The following is a 10,211-nucleotide window of genomic DNA, read 5'->3' on the forward strand; positions in this document are numbered from 1 at the left end:
TTCAATAAATAAAGCCATTTGAAACTGAATAATAGCTCCACACACTGTTAACACCTTAACTTTTCCCTCCTACTCTAATGTCCTAGTGGGTAGCATGATATTCCTCTAATTCAGAATTTATTATCATTAGGTAACCTCTAGAAAATTCTTAAAACACTTTCTTCTTTTAAAAGTGCAGTTTTAGATCTTGGTGTAGTGGTTTTTTTGAGAAATAAAACCTATTTGTGGGTGACCTGCGTATTTAAAGGTTTTGAGATAAAAGCAGATCTTCCCCCTTTTAGGCCAGGGAAGGTGTTGAAGGTGTATTTGTGACAGGCAAAAGGAACTCTGAACGTGGGAATGGCTGTTTCTGGAGCAGGGATGGTAGGCATTTATTTCACGTATTAACCAGATCTAAATGCTTCCGAATTTTATTTTCCCTTCCTTGGACAACCTGTGATTGCAGCAGGGGGCACTACCAACATACGAATTACTTGGGAGAAAGGAACTCCAGCTCTCCTGTTTCCCCGACTACTTGGAGGCAGAGCCACTGAAAACAGTTATCTCTCAGAAATTTGCATATTTATGGTGCCTCCTGCAGGTTCTTGTGATTGCTTTACAGTCAGGAAAGGTAACAGAAAAATATATATCCTCCTTTAAAACATGAAAAAGGATCATATAGGAACAGTGACTCTAATAGGAGACTAATCCTTGCAAAGCCTGTAGCATGAAATTTGTTCCTGGAATATTTTTGTTTTGGTTTTGTTTGAGGATTTGAAGGGAATATTTTGGAAGTTATTGGACGAGGTCCCTGATTCCTTGAAAATAGATAGAGGAAAATACTTAACATCTTGAGAAAAAAAAATTAGCATAGACTTACTTATTCACTGAATGAATACCTCTAAAGAACAGAAAATTCCTTACAGACACAGAAGAGCCACCCAATAGATCATTTAAAAAAAAGCCTGGTTCCCTGGCACATATATTTTTTTAGTCCTAGTCATAAGCCATGCACAAACGTGCAGCGTAGCTTTGGATATAAAAGTTAATTAGGTCTCAGAAGAGAATAGTTTCATTTTTATTGGCTCTGAGTTGCAAGGATACCTTTGATACACCTTTTCTTTGAGCCCTTTTTGACCTTCTTTGTGGAAACTGTACATGGGCCACTCGGGCGTGTTTGGTTCTGGATGCCAGATTTCGGCGACTCTGCTCACCTCTGAAAAGCATCCCACCAATGTAAACAACACAACTGAAGTTACACCCAGGAAAAAATCTAATGCTATCCCCACCTCAGGACTAAGATGCAGTTCATGTGATATTTTATTAGGGGCTTTAGTTCAGGGAGAGATTTCCTGCACTCCTCAGTTGGCGATACCTGAACACAGGAATATGGAGGCTGAGACTTTAATTCTGGGTTGTTCAGTTTCCATGTATCTTCATCAGGACCTCATCCTTATTTTATCATAAGCGTATCTACTTAACCTCCTTCCCTTTTTAGGCCAGGGCTCCTAAACCATTACGATAGTCCTTAGCAAACCTCCTTAGTGATGGCGGAGCTCCGCCATCCACAGCCTCCTCTGTAGCCTGTCCTTTTCTATGGAAGTGCCTATCAAAATCTAGGGGATGAAAATAATTTTTCCTGCAATTAGACTTTACATAATAAAGACACCATGTAGTAAAAATAATATGTGCTATCAATAATACGTGGTGACATAAATGTCCAAACTGTGAGCAGAAGGATTCTCTTATCACACATTAGTCACCATAGCAGTATGTGTACTTATGTCCTACCTTTCAGTGCCACATTAGGCGATATATCTGTTTGTTATTCTGGCGAGGGAAATTGTCATTAAAATAATTACTGCCATCATCTTATTATTTCAGTGCAAGTGTATCCACAATGTTTAAGCATTCGGTATTATATTGAAAAAATATAGACCTCAGGATTCATTTTTATTTACTTGCTGCTGGTCGATCCCTGTCTCTAAAAAATGAAACTCAGGGTTCTTTTGTCGCTTTTGGCTCCCATAGTGGAAAGTGTCTTCCTTCTAGAATGTTTAAAAATTCAAAGCAATGAATCACAACTTCTAAGCATTGTCACAAGTGTATTAACTTTGAATGTTTCTAGGAACGAGATATCACGTCAGTCTTACTGAGGGTAAAATAGCTGAAAACACAAGCCTGGCCTCAGCTTAAAAATACTGTCTTTGTCACATTAGTTTTAAGGAGACTGAAACACTTCAATGTGAAGACCAGTGGAAATAAAACAATCCAGCTTGGAATTCTAAAGATGTTAGTAAAACTAAAGTTATATCAATTTTTTTAAAAAGTCGTTCCTCTTTGGTTTGCAGCTGATTTTCAGTTTGATTTATTTATGCTAAAATAAAAGAAAAAAATTGAAACTTAAAAGTTCCCATGAAGAAGAGTTGACTTCCTATCATACGCTTTAAATGAGTATATTTAAAAATTTCTAGACTCTTTAAATCAACCCATGCAAAAGATCTATAGTCTTTAGCAAAACTCATTTATTTGCTTAATATTCAAGTAATTAACAAATATGCTTTCTCTCCCCATGTTCACAGTCTGAGATCAAGTTTATTTTGAAAATCCACTAATCTTGTGTTTTCTCCTACTAATTAAGCTTGGAGTTCAAGATTCGATATTTTGAGGAGAGAGAGATTCTTTTCCCATCTTATGTGAAGAACACATGCTGATATTTCCCTTGCTTCCTGAGCAAGGCCACAGAAATCACTGTTTGTAATAAGTAGTAGGGTGGATGCGAGTATAAGTCTCTATGAGCCTTGCCTCCTTCAAATAAGAACCAGCTAGAACAGGTCATGATATTTGAAGAAGGCAGTATTTGAGAATCAGGCTCCAGAATTAATCTCTCAGAGTTACTCTGTGTTATAATGCACTCAGATTTGAGCTGTTTGAATATTTTATTGCATTTCAAAATCTGAGAACTGAGAACAATAAAAGAAGACATTTGAATTTATGGTAGATAGGATTTTGAAGTTCCTGAAAATCTAAGTGGTCTACTTTGTAAGTCTTTATACCTGGACCAGACATTTTCCTCATGTCCTACTCTGTGCTCAGGGGGGAAAATGATGAAAATGATGGAGGCTCTGCCCTCTAAGCACTGACAACCCAGGACTTGAGTCAGGTAGTGGCGGTGGTTTTTATGACGTAAGTTATTAAATAAAATATACACAGAGAGACATCCAGTTGTTTCCACCTGATGCAAATGGGCTTGCAGTTTATAATGTGTCAGTTAGATAGTAGTGCAAATGGCCTATGCTTCTTAACTATTTAAAAAGTGAAATAATATAACTTTCCACTGTATGCATATTTACTTTATTAGTGAGCAAACACAAATACTTGAATCTTTTTCACCTGTAGCAGCACCTGAAAATGCATCTGTGGAATTCACTCCCTGATCAACAAATGTATTAAATGCCCACTATGCCTTAGGGAAGTGAAATAGCATCATTTTCAAAAGGCTACATTCACAAATGCATGCTAGAAATAGTCTATAATATTGCCTACAAAACAAATGTAGTACAGAAAACCCGTTTCTCCAAAGTAATTATTTAATAACATCATGAAAACTGAAAACAATAGATTATCACAGATATTCATGACGAAACCTTATTATTTAGCATTCTTATTTATGGGAAACCAAGTTTCTTTCCCTAGAAAGTAAAAAGTCTTGTGTCAGAAGTGACCAGAGCAGTGTTCCCTCTAATCAGGTCCTGGCTAAAGGCTTAGAACTATTCAAATCAGAAATGTGAAGCCAGGGCTATACAAAGCAAGGATAATGGTGTGCATCAGGATGTCTCTGGCACGTGTGACTTGTGAACTTTATGTGATATGCTTGTGCCCGTGTGCTTGCATTCTAGGGCCTTAAAAATAAAAGCCATCTAAGAGCAGGAATCATGTCTCATGACTGTTCAGTGCAGTGCTCCATAAACAAAGAAAGAATAACAATTCTTAGGACCAGATTTTTCATTTTATAGAAACCTGGAGGCTTAGCTAACTGACCTTGTGCGAAGGATTTTTTTTAAGAGAAAGAGAGAGAAAACAGGCAAATTGTGTACAAGCAGGAATGGAAACCTAGAGAGATTTGTTTATCTTCCACCAAGCTGCCAAAGAAAGATGAAATAAGAATAGGCATTTTCTACAAGGAGAGTTCCCTTTGCTGAATTTGGCAGTAAAAACAAATACTAATGATTAACTGTCAGGAGAAAAAGGTATCTTAATTTCTGGAAAAAGGACCAGCATAGTCCCAGCTATTCAGTGATCTCTGGGAACGGTCGGCACACATCTGGAGTGATTGTGGGGCTAGGCATTTGTGGGGTTTATGAGAGATTGGCAGAGAAGGAACTTGAGCCTGGTGACATGCCTTGGTGACTACTTCTCTTCTGTCACCCAACTAATGCCAGAGAAGACCAAGTAAAGCTATTGTGAAGTGAGAATTGTCAAGGCCATACTGGTACATGATGGGCTGTTTTGGCGGTCTGATTTCCGTAAGAGAGAACAGAGAAAATAAACTGCTGCTCTTCTTGTGGAAGTGAAAAGATTTCTAAATGGAGATATGGTGGCTGCATAGTTCTTGGTGGGTCTTTCTGTATGAAGTCAGTGACCTTACCGTCTCCAACAACACCCAGTCATGGCCACATCTTGGCATGTGTGTGGGAAGGGCACAGGGTAACAAGCGTTTGCAAACTTCCTTTGAACTCATCTGCTACCTGGTGTTTGTTTGTTTTTTTTGTTTTGTTTTTTGTTTTTTGGAATAGCTAAAACAAGAAGAATTGGAGAAGCAAGGGTTTGAGCTTTTTACCTTCACCTTTCATCCTGTTTTTACTGCCCTCTTATGGACGTATTAACTAGAGAAACTACCACCAGCCCCATCTCCCACTCCTGTGATTATCACTACCATCTCAACCCCCCCTACCCTCCAGCTCCTCTGCCATCACCTCCGTTACCACTACTACCACTGCTGTCACCACCACCACCACCATTACCACCACCATCCTTGTTTTCCTTATGATACAATCAACTACATCCTCACCAACAAACGTTAATTACATGTTATATTGGTGGTATATCAGGTTAATCAAACATATGGCAAAACTCTGGTCCATTAGATAATCCAAGGTACATTCTTCATCTATCTGTGAACAACGTCAGGCAGAGGAGTATTTAGTGTTTGTGTATATGTAGTCCTTGGGTAGTTCAACGCTAGCTGTAACTTTCTGAGCAAACCAAGTGATACCAGGAAGACTGCAGCTTTCTGAAATAAGATGTTAATACCTCTTTTATTTTTTGCCACATGGTAGATAGACTAGATAGGGAAGATTTGAGGTGCTTTATTTCTCTTTGGTAAATTTATGCTTTTTATCAGAATGTAACACAGAATACACACATCTGTGGATGTATATAAGGTTGCAACACTCCTTGACATATAGTCTGAATTTTAATTGTTTCTTTCCATCCCTCTCCTCCTACCTTCCCGTTTCTCTTTGTATATATGTATATATATTCTAGGATAATAGAATAATAAAAACTTATTATAACAGCAAAGAGTACTTGTCCAAATAAAGGACTAACTACCTATGAAATGTCCTTTTAGACAGTGAAGTCATAGTTAGAAGTTGGTAGTAAGACCATCTGAAACCACTAAAAATCATTTCTGTGCTGCTCTGTAAGGAAGACAGGGAGGTTAAGAGGGAAGGAGTGGGGATGGGGGGTGGGGAGAGAGAGAGAGAGAGAGTTCTCCAAAAGCTTTCTCAGCTGAGTTATTCTGTCTTTTATAAAACAACTTCACATCTGGACTGATAAGTTGAATTCCACCCAGTGCCATTTAAATAGCCCAAGTTATAAACCTCTTAAACTTGAGGTTTATAATAGAAACACTGACAGACCCTTAACTATAGTGCCTCTATAGTAATGAAAGCACAACTATTTCATTATAGCAGTGTCTGGCAGGGCCGCTATAATTAAGAGTCTGTCAGCGTTTCCATTATAAACCCAAATTTTAAGAGGTTTTTAACTCACATTGTTTTAAATCACATTGGGCTGAAACTTGCTGTACAAAATGTCAGACCAGATGTGGTGTGTGTGTGTGTGTGTGTGTGATGTTGCTTTTCCTTTTATTTAGCCCTCCCCCTGCCAAAAGAAGCAAATAGGTGAAGCTTGTTTTTGTGATTGGGTGTGATTGGGTGTGAAAAACAGATACTGAAAAAAATGATTCCCTTGTTAAAAGCAGAAGATTCAGAGGGAGCAGAGAATTAAGTTTGAGATACTTTTAATTTTTGGTTGTTTTGATTGTGTTTTTTCCTTTAGAAGTGCTCTCATTTGGGAAACCAGCCTTGTGCATATCCAGAAAGCAATGTTAACAAGGGGATCTTTTGGTATTACATTCCTGATACTGGTTTATTTGGAAGATATTTGATAATGTAGGCTGCTGGAGATGATGGAACTATCTTGCATTTGTACTCTTAATTGTTCAGTTGCTCTAATATTTGGGATAATCTTTTTGAACTCACCATCCTTGGTGGGAATCACTTCTAAGCTAAAATTAGCCCTTACAATGGGGTTGCCTGATCAAAGCCTTCCTGGTCTCTGGGGGAAACTAGTAGAATTTGAATGGTTATGTTGGTTTCATTTACACGGTAATAGGATTTATTCACTTACTCCTTCAAAAACCATTAATGGAGCATCTACTGTGTGCTGGGTATTGAAATACTGTGTATTTCATGCTGTGAAACTAGTACGCTTCCATTGCAGCATGTTGGACTGGCTTTATTGCCCAACACCTATTTGTCTTTGATGTCAATGTTAGAGAGCTAAATTGAGTATTTTGCCTAGCAGTGTTCTAACCAGAACTCCTTGTTGTCTTCAAAAGGGCCTCTTGCTTAAATGGTGAGACTGCTTCCCCCTACCCATACATTATTGACTCAGCACACAGCAACCCAGTCTAGAGGCAAGTATAGGCTTATTTAGAGCAGATTCAGCTTTTTTCCTTCTTTTCTTCCCTTCTCCTTCCTTAATCAGTCCCTCTCTCCCTCCTTACCTTGTTCTCCCTCCCTCCCCCCCGCTTCCTTCCTTCCTTCCTTCCTCCCGTCCTTCCTTCCTTCCTTTCTGCCTGTCTTTCGGACAGAAACATCCAGGTATGTGAAGTAGCCTGCCAGCCAGCTAAAGGCCCAGGGAGCCTCTGGAGAAGTACCAGACTAAGTGTCCCCGCCCCCCCCAACCTCCCTGGGGAATGTCTGCCTTTGCATAAGGTGTAGACACTTCCCTCAAGGGGCCTCCTTAGGTCATAGGCTCTGGATCACACTGGCAGTAGAGGAGGAAGAAATGTTATAGGGAGGTGGGGGCTGAGGGAGGCTGGAGAGAGGAAGGATAAGTGGTCCTTCCCACCTTTCAATTTGGGGTGCCCACGTTAAGGCCCACCCCCTTTCTCACACACGACTTCCTATTTTTTTAAAAATAATTTTTCCTTTGTCTTAAGGACACTCTAGCACTCCCACCCTCAAGAACCCCAAATACAAAGCTTATGCCAAATACAGAATCTAAACCTAAGTTATATTTTTATGAAAATGACTGCCCATTCTCTATTTTCTGGACTGCTATTAGACAAAAAAAAAAAAAAAACTCCAAAGAACAAAAAACAAAAACAAAAACCAAAAAAAAGAAAGAAAAAAGAAAAAAAAGACAGAAAGAAAGAACGAAAAGCAGAAAAAGTAAAATCAAAAGCGAGGTGGAACTGATTGCAACAATTTTTTAACCATTCATTCAGTCATTCATTTATTTATCTTTAAGCCTGTAAAGGTGTTTCCCCCTAAAGGCAGACAGTGAATATTTTATTTTAATCTTGTAGTTTCCAATGAGACAGACCTTTTAACCCTTCATTCTCCAGCTCAGCCCGAGTCCCCCGCGCCAGGCGATCCTCGGCACGAGGGCTGGGACTGTATTAAGTCTCCCTCTTGGAGCTGTTTGTTGACCACATTCACGTTCTGAGCCCTGGAGCTAAAAGCACTTTACACCATAAAATAAAAGCACTGTCTTTTTTTCTAAAAGGTTACGTCTGGAGGCCACGCGGCTCATACTTCATACCGAAAACTACTGAAAGGACTATGAAATCCTCTATGATTTACACTCTCTCACTGCATTAGGGTATAGATCTACTCGACTCTAAAAATACGGTGGGTTTCTAACCGACGTGAATATATGTGCATTATTTCAGAAAGTCTGTTAGAAAACTTGTCAACACATTATAAAGCATAAACCAGGACTTGGCTATTAAGTGCGGAGATCAGAGGCGGAATATATACAGCAGGAAGTCCTGGGGAGTCTCCTCCGCGGGCAAGATAAAAAGGGGGAGGAGGGAAGGGGAGGGGTCGTCTGTTGGCCTGGAGTTTACATTCAATGTCGTCACCAAAGGTTTGGGAAAGAGCTCACGGAGCGTAATTAGCAAAGGTTCCTCAGCTCCAAATGAAGTTAACTGAACGGCCAGAAAATAATTTTAACGTTGTCATAATTTATTACTTTCTAAAAGCCACTTTGGGAAAGGTAAATACACTTATTGTGTATCCAAGTGTGCGCGTTTAACGTGACCTTTCACCCTCTACAAAACCACCTGCATCATTAATCAATACTTATGTAATATTTTTAAATCTTTTAAAACAACACATTTTTCTTTCTTTAAACACGCATACAAACCTTTCCCCACCCCCTACTTTTAGGCGCTTTAGCGAGCGTCCAGCAGCAACGAGGGAGGGGGCGTCACTCGTAGAGTCGAGCACAAGGGACCAGCAGTGGGGGTGCGTGACGAGGAGGGATCAAATGCCAATACACAGCCCAGGTTTCTGGACTGGGTGAAATCAGGCTGGGGGAGGGGCGGGAGCAGAGGGCAGTTCCTATTTCACTCTGGGCATTTTATGATGGTGGAATTAAATATATGTTAATGGTGGAAACGTCGCTGCTTACCTCTCCACTGGCACCTTGAGACAGCAGCTGCAAAACTGGATTTTTAATGTATGTTTTAAGATGTGGTTTCGGAAGGAACCCCCTGGAATCTGAAACAAGTGCAATAACCTGGCAGACCTACTTGTAACTAAGTGCTTAATTTCCTATGATTTTTTTAAAAAAGAAAATCAATAAAATGTTGCCAGTTATTTATTGGAAATAACCACAGATAGCGGCCCTGATAGGGTGCCGGTTTTAGAGAGCACACACTTGTGTAATGAATTGTAATTCAGAAGACTGTTAAATGTGAACCACAGAACCTTTCAGAGGTAATAAAGTCATTACTTTGTACACTACAGACAACCCTGAAAAGCTTTATACACACCATTATATATAAATCATACATATATATTTCCACAACACACATTCGCCCATTTATATACCTTCTCTATACATAGACTTTCATGGATGGATAGATGGGGGACACATTTAAATTTGAAAAACTCGGTTCTGAAAGAATCTGACTCACAATTGTTAGCTGATGAGGCTTTTATCTTATTTATTTTTCAAAGACCTCTCAGTTGCACTTTCTTCTTCCCTCTCTTCGCCTTCCCTCCAACCATTCATCTCCACGCACCCTGTCTCTTGCAATGACACTATTTTGGTCTCTCTAAAGCTAGTTTAAAAAGATAAAAAAAAAAAAAGACAGTAGTGGGAGATGCCGACCTGCTCTGAAGAACTCATGAAAAAGGGGAAATGGTGTAACGCACACGCTACAGAGCTTTACTGCAAGTGAATCTTCCTGCTTCTTAAACAGGATTTGAACGCCTACTCCCACCCCTAAGCTGGAGGGAAACAATAACAACAAAACACATTTACGCAAACCCAGTTCAGCACACATCTCTCCTAATGTTGGGCATCAAAACCTCCCTTTCTTCCTTAGTGGGGCCCGAAGCTTCGCCGAGCCAGGCAAGCCAGTCCTTTTCCAATAGGTTTGAAACTTTACTAAGACAACACGGAATAAACAGCCGTTTGCCGGCGCGCCAGGGAGGTGGGTGCGCGCTTGCAAGCCGGGGGGCTTTCGCTTAAAACAATAAAGCCCCCAGCCGGGTGGGTGAATTTACAGAAACGACGTCCCTTAGACTAAGTAGGGGGAAAGAAGACGCGAGGGGCTGTGGAGCCGCTTGGAGGAGAGGGAAGGAAGGCTCCTTGCTTTGCAGACACACACTCACACACGTCCACCTGCAGCTCCGAGTCTCGCG

The sequence above is a fragment of the Crocuta crocuta genome, unplaced genomic scaffold (assembly GCF_008692635.1).
Source record: "Crocuta crocuta isolate KB4526 unplaced genomic scaffold, BGI_CrCroc_1.0 scaffold113, whole genome shotgun sequence".
NCBI classification, from domain to species: domain Eukaryota; kingdom Metazoa; phylum Chordata; class Mammalia; order Carnivora; family Hyaenidae; genus Crocuta; species Crocuta crocuta.